Genomic DNA, 9,040 nt, shown 5'->3' on the forward strand with positions numbered 1-9,040 from the left:
TGTTTTCATATTAAACAGACTTCCACATGAGAAAGCAGCAAGGATGCAGTGGCGTTAATGTTTCCTGGTGTCAACTTGTATTATTTCAGTAGACATTGAAATGAGGATGCATCTTGCTGCCTTTCCAATTAAGCAAGTTTAATTTAGTAATAGGTGAAAAACCATCCTTACAAAGGTGTTAATCAGAGACTTGGCTTTGTGGACACTTTTCAGAGAACAAATTTGTTAGCATAAAAATAAAGCCAGAAAATGAAGAGCTGTTTAATCACTCGATTGGATTTTTCTGCCAGCATATTTTTTTTCTCTGCAACCCACTGCTAAATTGTGCTTCCTAGCTGTTTTTTTATAAAATCACTGAATCAAATCTAACTCTGATTACATCAGAGAAGGCCATGTACCCTACACCATAAGAGGGGGTTTGAAATTTTGACTTGTCTACTTAAATATCACCAAAATCTGATCACAAGTTTAATTACGTCCCTGGGTGGGATTGAACCACCAACCTTTCGGTTAATAGCCGAACACACTAACCGATTGCGCCACAGAGACACTTTGCAAAAAGTGCATACTGACAAAGGTTAATAAGCATACATCTAGAACGTTTCCTAGAAAAACATAAAAAAATCAATAATCTGGAGAGTTTTTGTAAGATGTTTCTTCCATCAACCAACGAATAAACACATTGGTACTTTCCCATGATGAGTGAGTGCTTCAGGATCTCTTGCACTTACATGTGCAGCAGAGTACTGCAATGGAAGCATGCTGGACCCATAACCCAGAGGTAGGCAGATTGAAACTATCCTTTGCTATATGCATTTTTTTTGTTAATTTAAGTAATCAAAACTGGGATTGATATTTTTGCTCTTTTATTTTTACTTAAAGTACAATAACTTTTACCATTTTAATTTGTTTTAATAGTATATTGACAGTATAGTTTTCTTTCAAAAATCCACTTAATTTTCTTTACCCTGTTATTAAAATGGTAATTGACAAAAAAAACTACATTGTCACCAGAAGAGCAATACAAAATGTACAAGTGATATATTAAAATCATCTTTCCAGCTTGAATTTCAATGATGCATTGGGGCAACAATTTTGTGAGAAACATCTTCACCCTTAAATAAAGATTTTCGTAATTCCTTACCTGTGTGCTAATTAGATATCACCTTGTTTTCACATTAAACAGACTTCCACATGAGAAAGCAGCAAGGATGCAGTGGCGTTAATGTTTCCTGGTGTCAACCTGTATTATTTCAGTAGACATTGAAATGAGGATGCATCTTGCTGCCTTTCCAATGAAGCAAGTTTAATTTAGTAATAGGTGAAAAACCATCCCTACAAAGGTGTTAATCAGAGACTTGGCTTTGTGGACACTTTTCAGAGAACAAATTTGTTAGCATAAAAATTAAGCAAGAAAATTAAGAGCTGTTAAATCAAGCAATTTGATTTTTTTGCAAGCATATTTCTTTTTCTCTGCAACCCACTGCTAAATTGTGCTTCCTAGATGTTTTTATAAAATCACTGAATCAAATCTAACTCTGATTACATCAGAGAAGGCCAGGTACCCTACACAATAAGAGGGGGTTTGAAATTTTGACTTGTCTACTTAAATATCACCAAAATCTGATGACAAGGTCAATTACGTCCCTGGGTGGGATTGAACCACCAACCTTTTGGTTAAAAGCCGTACACACTAACTGATTGTGCCACAGAGACACTTTGCAAAAGTACATACTGACAAAGGCTAATAAGCATTCATCTAAAACGTTTCCTAGAAAAACTTAATAAAGTCAATAATCTGGAGAGTTTTTGTAAGATGTTTCTTCTATCAACCAACGAAGAAACACATTGGTACTTTCCCATGATGAGTGAGTGCTTCAGGATCTCTTGCACTTACATGTGCAGCAGAGTACAGCAATGGAAGCATGCTGGGCCCATAACCCAGAGGTAGGCAGATTGAAACTATCCTCTGCTATATGCATTTTTTTGTTTGTTAATTAAAGTAATCCAAAACTGGGATTGATATTTTGGCTCTTTTATTTTTACTTAAAGTACAATAACTTTTACCATTTTAATTTGTTTTAATAGTATATTGACAGTATTGTTTTCTTTCAAAAATCCACTTAATTTTCTTTACACTATTATTAAAATGGTAATTGACAAAAACAAACTACATTGTCACCAGAAGAGCAATACAAAATGTACAAGTGATATATTAAAATCATCTTTCCAGCTTGAATTTCAATGATGCATTGGGGCAACGATTTTGTGAGAAACATCTTCACCCTTAAATAAAGATTTTCTTAATTCCTTACCTGTGTGCTAATTAGATATCACCTTGTTTTCACATTAAACAGACTTCCACATGAGAAAGCAGCAAGGATGCAGTGGCGTTAATGTTTCCTGGTGTCAACCTGTATTATTTCAGTAGACATTGAAATGAGGATGCATCTTGCTGCCTTTCCAATGAAGCAAGTTTAATTTAGTAATAGGTGAAAAACCATCCTTACAAAGGTGTTAATCAGAGACTTGGCTTTGTGGACACTTTTCAGAGAACAAATTTGTTAGCATAAAAATAAAGCCAGAAAATAAAGAGCTGTTTAATCACTCAATTGGATTTTTCTGCCAGCATATTTTTTTTCTCTGCTACCCACTGCTAAATTGTGCTTCCTAGCTTTTTTTATAAAATCACTGAATCAAATCTAACTCTGATTACATCAGAGAAGGCCAGGTACCCTACACAATAACAGGGGGTATGAAATTTGACTTGTCTACTTAAAGATCACAAAAATCTGATAACAAGGTCAATTACGTCCCTGGGTGGGATTGAACCACTAACCTTTTGGTTAATAGCCGTACATACTAACTGATTGCGCCACAGAGACACTTTGCAAAAGTACATACTGACAAATGCTAATAAGCATTCATCTAAAACGTTTCCTAGAAAAACTTAAAAAAGTCAATAATCTGGAGAGTTTTTGTAAGATGTTTCTTCTATCAACCAACGAAGAAACACATTGGTACTTTCCCATGATGAGTGAGTGCTTCAGGATCTCTTGCACTTACATGTGCAGCAGAGTACAGCAATGGAAGCATGCTGGGCCCATAACCCAGAGGTAGGCAGATTGAAACTATCCTCTGCTATATGCATTTTTTTTTGTTAATTAAAGTAATCCAAAACTGGGATTGATATTTTGTCTCTTTTATTTTTACTTAAAGTACAATAACTTTTACCATTTTAATTTGTTTTAATAGTATATTGACAGTATTGTTTTCTTTCAAAAATCCACTTAATTTTCTTTACCCTATTATTAAAATGGTAATTGACAAAAACAAACTACATTGTCACCAGAAGAGCAATACAAAATGTACAAGTGATATATTAAAATCATCTTTCCAGCTTGAATTTCAACGATGCATTGGGGCAACGATTTTGTGAGAAACATCTTCACCCTTAAATAAAGATTTTCTTAATTCCTTACCTGTGTGCTAATTAGATATCACCAAACAAGGCTTCACCTTCATAGGGAAGAGACTCCCTTTCTTCTTGGAGTCAGCATCAGCATTCTCTTGGTGAATCCACAATGCCCTCCTATCCGACACTGCCATGAAATTGGCCCGTGAACTCAAGAGTCCTATATCCCTTGCAGTCTCACGTAAGTATGCTGCAGTGTCCTTGATATGATACAACGTAAGGAGTATCCCATCTCTCCAGGGTATCTATATCGGATGACAAGGTATTCGACCAATTCTTGAATACTACTACTCACCCATGCACATGTATTTGTATTCTGTCCGCGGCGGGAAATGAATAAACAACCAGAATCCTTTTGGGGATTTGAAACCATTTTGTCGAGCTGGCCCAGACTTTCTCAAACAGAGATGGAGGAACGTTACATCAGCTTTCATTATATATCTATATATACATACATATAGACCCCTTTGTCAGGAACAGCAGGGTCTTCAGTGATTTTAATATGTCCATAATATCCACAATCATGTACTGAATGCTCCTTGCCAATATTGGATCTAATCAGGAAACTTATGGTCGACATAAGTATCAGTATCCGTGTCAGTATCAGTGTGTAGTAACTGGGCAAAATAACATTTTTGCGACCCAGCGGGGCCTGAGGGAAAAGAAACATAGCCATGAATATCACATCTATTCTCTACGTCTGTGTCTGGGACACAGATTTATCCAACCTTACTCTGATATTACTGAAACATTTACCCAGTCAGTTATCGGTGGTGCCAACAGGGCCACCATCATATGTCTGCATTCCTAATATAGTTTCCTCTTGGGAAAAACAGGTCAGATTTCTTTGTCTCAGATCTTCCTCTAGCCTTGTTCTTCTTTTGAGAGTTCCCTTGTGCTGCCTCAGTTGGATCTCCTTCACTTGACAGGGGGGTGCCCGAGCAGCGACCCTCCCCAGCTCTAGCCCAACTCCTACTTACGTGCCAAGTGAGATACTATGATCAGGAAGGTGCTTCTCCCAGGGCAAGGCTCACCCATTGCACTCTGGGTGTGCTGCTCCTGCGATTTCCCCAAATGTGGGACACTTGACTGCATAATTTGTGTTTCCACTGGTCTGCTTTCATATAATTCAGATCTCTTTGTCTCAGGTCTCTCTCCAGCCTAGTTTGCTGTCTGTTTCCACTTCTTTTTTTTTTGAGCCCCTCCCTTCTATACCCTTGTGCACTATCCTGACTTCTCCTCCTGTCTGCTTACTTTGTGCCTTCCAACGCACAATGCGAACTACAGGTAGTGCTGCAGTGCCCACACCCTTTTACTTGCCTTACAGAGCAGCTCTGGAGCTGTTACAGTGCCCAGCTGCTGCAAGAAATCAGCTTGAATGCTTCAGGGGCTGGGGCATAGCCAACATGAGCCCCACACCGAAGGAGGGTGGAGGTGTTTAATGCGAACTAGGGGTCATCCAAGCGCCGCAAAAGGCCGCCATGCCCTGCACGCCCCTTTTCTCTTTTCATATGCAGATGAGGGTTGAAGCCAACTTTGACCCACTGCTTGGATGACATCACCGTATGCAAATCCATCTGCTGCAGGCCTTCCCCCAGGAATGCTTGTACTAGTTGTTGCATTTGGTTTGTTGTTTGGGGGTGCTTCAGTATTAGGCAGCCTTCTGCCCTCCCATGTTCATCTGAAAATATGTGTTCTCCCTGCAGTTGTTGTCCCCAGATGAGAGTTCCCTTGTGCTGCCTCAGTTGAATCTCCTTTACTTGACAGAGATGTGCCTGAGCAGCGGCCCTCCCCAGCTCTATCCCAAATCATACTTATTTTGCATAGGAGATACCATGGTCATGAAGATTGTTCTCCCAGGGTGAGGTTCATTCATTGCATTCTGAGTATGCTAACCCCTGTGATTTCCCCAAATGTGGGAAACTCGACTGCATTATTTGTGGTAGTGGGGGACTGTGTTTGTGCTTTCCTCTGGTCAGCTCTGGTAAAAGTCAGATTTCTTTGTCTCAGATCTTCCTCTAGCCTTGTTCTTCTTTCGAGAGTTCCCTTGTGCTGCCTCAGTTGGATCTCCTTCATTTGACAGGGGGGTGCCCGAGCAGCGACCCTCCCCAGCTCTAGCCCAACTCCTACTTACCTGCCAGGTGAGATACTATGATCATGAAGGTGCTTCTCCCAGGGCAAGACTCACCCATTGCACTCTGGGTGTGCTGCCCCTGTGATTTCCCCAAATGTGGGAAACTTGGCTGCATAATTTGTGTTTCCACTGGTCGGCTTTCATATAATTCAGATTTCTTTGTCTTAGGTCTCTCTCCAGCCTAGTTTGCTGTCTGCTGGCATACTCTCTCTCTGTCTCTCCAAAGGGCCTTGTGGGGAAACTGTCTTCAGAAAAAGCATTCCCTGTGTGTGTAGTGTGTCGGTACACGTGTGTCGACATGTCTGAGGAAGAAGGCTATATTAGAGAGGAGCGGGAGCAAATGAACGTGGTGTCTCCGCCGACACCTGATTGGATGGATATGTGGAATGTTTAAAATGCTAGTGTAAACTCATTGCACAAAAGATTAGACAAGGCAGAAGCTTTGGGACAGTCAGGGTCTCAACCAATGCCTAATCCTATGTCGCAGGGACTGTCAGGGTCTCATAAGCGCCCACTATCCAGATTGTTGACACAGATACCGACACGGATTCTGACTCCAGTGTCGATTACGATGATGCAAAGTTACAGCCAAAATTGGCAAAATACATTTGATATATGATTATGGCAATAAAAGATGTTTTGCACATCACAGAGGAGCCCCCTATCCCTGACAAGAGGGTACATATGTACAAGGGAAAGAAGCCTGAGGTAACCTTTCCCCCCTCACACGAGCTGAACGAGTTATGTGAAAAAGCTTGGGAATCTCCTGCAGATTTCCAAAAGGATTCCCCTTTCCCATCAACGGATAGGTTACGATGGGAATCCTCCCCTTGGGTGGACAAAGCATTAACACGCTTATCCAAGAAGGTAGCCCTCCCGTCCCAGGATACGGCTACCCTCAAAGAGTCTGCTGACCGCAAACAGGAGATTACCCTGAAGTCCATTTATACACATTCAGGTACCTTACTCAGACCGGCAATTGCGTCGGCCTGGGTGTGTAGTGCTGTAGCGGCATGGACGGATACCCTAGATAAGGCTACTATTTTATTGCCCCTGGGGCATATAAGAGATGCTGTCCTATATATGTGTGTATGCAAACTACAGGTGGTGCTGCAGGGCTCACACCCTTTTACTTGTCTTGTAGAGCAACTCTGGAGCTGTTACTGGGTCCAGCTGCTGCAAGAAATCAGCTTGAATGCTTCAGGGGCTTGGGCATGGCCAACATGAGCCCCACACTGATGGGGGTGTATAAAGCGATCTAGGGGTCATCCAAGCGCAACCCCACAAAGGCCGCCATGCCCTGCGTGACCATTTTCTCTTTTCATATGCAGACGAGGGTTGCAGCCAACTATGCCCATTGCTTGGATGACATCACCGTATGCAAATCCGTCTGCTGCAGACCTTTCCCCAGGAATGCTTGTACTAGTTGTTGCATATGGTTTGATGTTTGAGGGTGCTTCAGTATTAGGCAGCCTTCCGCCCTCTCATGTTCATCTGAAAATATGTGGTCTCCCTGCAGTTCCCTTGTGCTTCCTCAGTTGAATCTCCTTAACTTGACGGGTGTGTGCCCGAGCAGCCGCCCTCCACAGCCCTATCCCAGCACATGCTTTTCTTGCGTATGAGATCTCTTGATCATGAAGATAGTTCTCACAGGGTGAGGTTCATCCATTACATTTTAAAGTAGGAAGGTACAAATTACATATTCAAATTACATATATGTGCTGGATTCAAATGTTTTCCCCCCTTCCTTTCTCAATTGTGCCCATCAGCAGCTATTCTAATGTTGCTGCCAATGGGTGTGACACATTCATTTCTTCTGTGGGGTACACTGGACTCCACAAGGATTCACATTGGGGTGTAGAGTAGGATCTTGATCTGAGGCACCAACAGGCTCAAAGCTTTTGACTGTTCCCAAGATGCTCAGCGCCCCCTCCTCTATAACCTCGCTTCCATGAACAGGGAGCTCAGTTTGTAGTTGGTGCCTTCAGTAGCAGGCCACTTAAGAGGGGGCTGCCTCAGGCAGCCTATTCTTAGCTATTAATTTTGACAAGAAAAGAAGAACTTTTATTTATAAGAATCTACAAGGGCTGCAGCGGCCCTCCCCAGCCCTATCCCAAATCATACTTATTTTGCATAGGAGATACCATGGTCATGAAGATTGTTCTCCCAGGGTGAGGTTCATTCATTGCATTCTGGGTATGCTGACCCCTGTGATTTCCCCAAATGTGGGAAACTCAACTGCATTATTTGTGGTAGTGGGGGACTGTGTTTGTGCTTTCTTCTGGTCAACTCCCCCCTCTTCCTGCTGTGTTCGGCCACCCCCTACCCCCTCCCCTCCCTGCCGTGTGTCCGGTCACCCTCCCCTCTCTGCTGTGTGTCCAGCCACCCCCCCCCCCTCTCAGCTGTGTGTCCGGCCACCCCCCCCAGACACGCAGCGCCTGACACACACAGACATGCAACGCCTGACACGCATACGCATATGCAGCGCTGGACGCACACGCACACAGCACCTGACACACACACACACACACACACAGCACCTGACACACACGCACACACACAGCACCTGACACACACACACACAGCACCTGACACTCACACGGACCTGACACACGCGCACACACTCACACGCAGCACCTGACACACGCACACACAGACGCAGCACCTGACACTCACACGGACCTGACACACACGCACACACTCACACGCGGCGCCTGACGCACATAGACACGCGGCGCCTGACGCACATAGACACGCGGCGCCTGACGCACACGCGGCGCCTGACGCACACGCGGCGCCTGACAGACACGCGGCGCCTGACACACACGCACAGGCAGCGCCTGGCACACACGCACAGGCAGCGCCTGACACACACGCAGCGCCTGACACACACAGACACGCAGCGCCTGACACACACAGACACGCAGCGCCTAACGCACAGGCAGCGCCTGACACACGCAGCGCCTGACACACGCAGCGCCTGACACACGCAGCGCCTGACACACGCAGCGCCTGACACACACACGCACCTGACACTCACATGCTCCTGACACACGAAGCATGATGGCCTAACAGGAGGCTTTAAAATTTTCTTTCTAGTGACCTTCGTTTGGGAGAAAAATGCAAAGGTACAAGACAGCTTTTCCTTGCCAATATCTCTCTTTTGCAAAGAGCTGCGCATTGGAAAATTCAGGGCTATGTCGTGTAGATGATGGCCTAACAGGAGGCTTTAAAATTATCTTTCTAGTGTCCTTCGTTTGGGAGAAAAATGCAAAGGTACAAGACAGCTTTTCCTTGCCAATATCTCTCTTTTGCAAAGAGCTGCGCATTGGAAAATTCAGGGCTATGTCGTGTAGATGATGGCCTAACAGGAGGCTTTAAAATTATCTTTCTAGTGTCCTTCGTTTGGGAGAAAAATGCAAAGGTACAAG

At 43.6% G+C, this 9,040-nt stretch overlaps 5 non-coding genes across 5 annotated transcripts; 4 read left to right on the forward strand and 1 right to left on the reverse strand.

Moving 5' to 3' along the window:
- Nucleotides 1–475: 475 nt before the first annotated feature.
- On the reverse strand, nt 476–549 carry TRNAN-AUU (transfer RNA asparagine (anticodon AUU)). Its single transcript has one exon. It is a non-coding gene; the product is annotated as a tRNA-Asn (tRNA).
- Nucleotides 550–4,447: 3,898 nt separating this feature from the next.
- Nucleotides 4,448–4,610, forward strand: LOC135000246 (U1 spliceosomal RNA). The gene has a single exon (XR_010202224.1). It is a non-coding gene; the product is annotated as a U1 spliceosomal RNA (small nuclear RNA).
- Nucleotides 4,611–5,285: 675 nt separating this feature from the next.
- LOC135000244 (U1 spliceosomal RNA) lies at nt 5,286–5,449 on the forward strand. Its single transcript, XR_010202222.1, has one exon. It is a non-coding gene; the product is annotated as a U1 spliceosomal RNA (small nuclear RNA).
- A 152-nt stretch (nt 5,450–5,601) lies between these two features.
- On the forward strand, nt 5,602–5,764 carry LOC135000248 (U1 spliceosomal RNA). Its single transcript, XR_010202225.1, has one exon. It is a non-coding gene; the product is annotated as a U1 spliceosomal RNA (small nuclear RNA).
- Nucleotides 5,765–7,729: 1,965 nt separating this feature from the next.
- On the forward strand, nt 7,730–7,893 carry LOC135000245 (U1 spliceosomal RNA). Its single transcript, XR_010202223.1, has one exon. It is a non-coding gene; the product is annotated as a U1 spliceosomal RNA (small nuclear RNA).
- Nucleotides 7,894–9,040: the final 1,147 nt, after the last annotated feature.

This window comes from Pseudophryne corroboree, unplaced genomic scaffold (genome assembly GCF_028390025.1).
Source record: "Pseudophryne corroboree isolate aPseCor3 unplaced genomic scaffold, aPseCor3.hap2 scaffold_1532, whole genome shotgun sequence".
Taxonomy (NCBI): Eukaryota; Metazoa; Chordata; class Amphibia; order Anura; family Myobatrachidae; genus Pseudophryne; species Pseudophryne corroboree.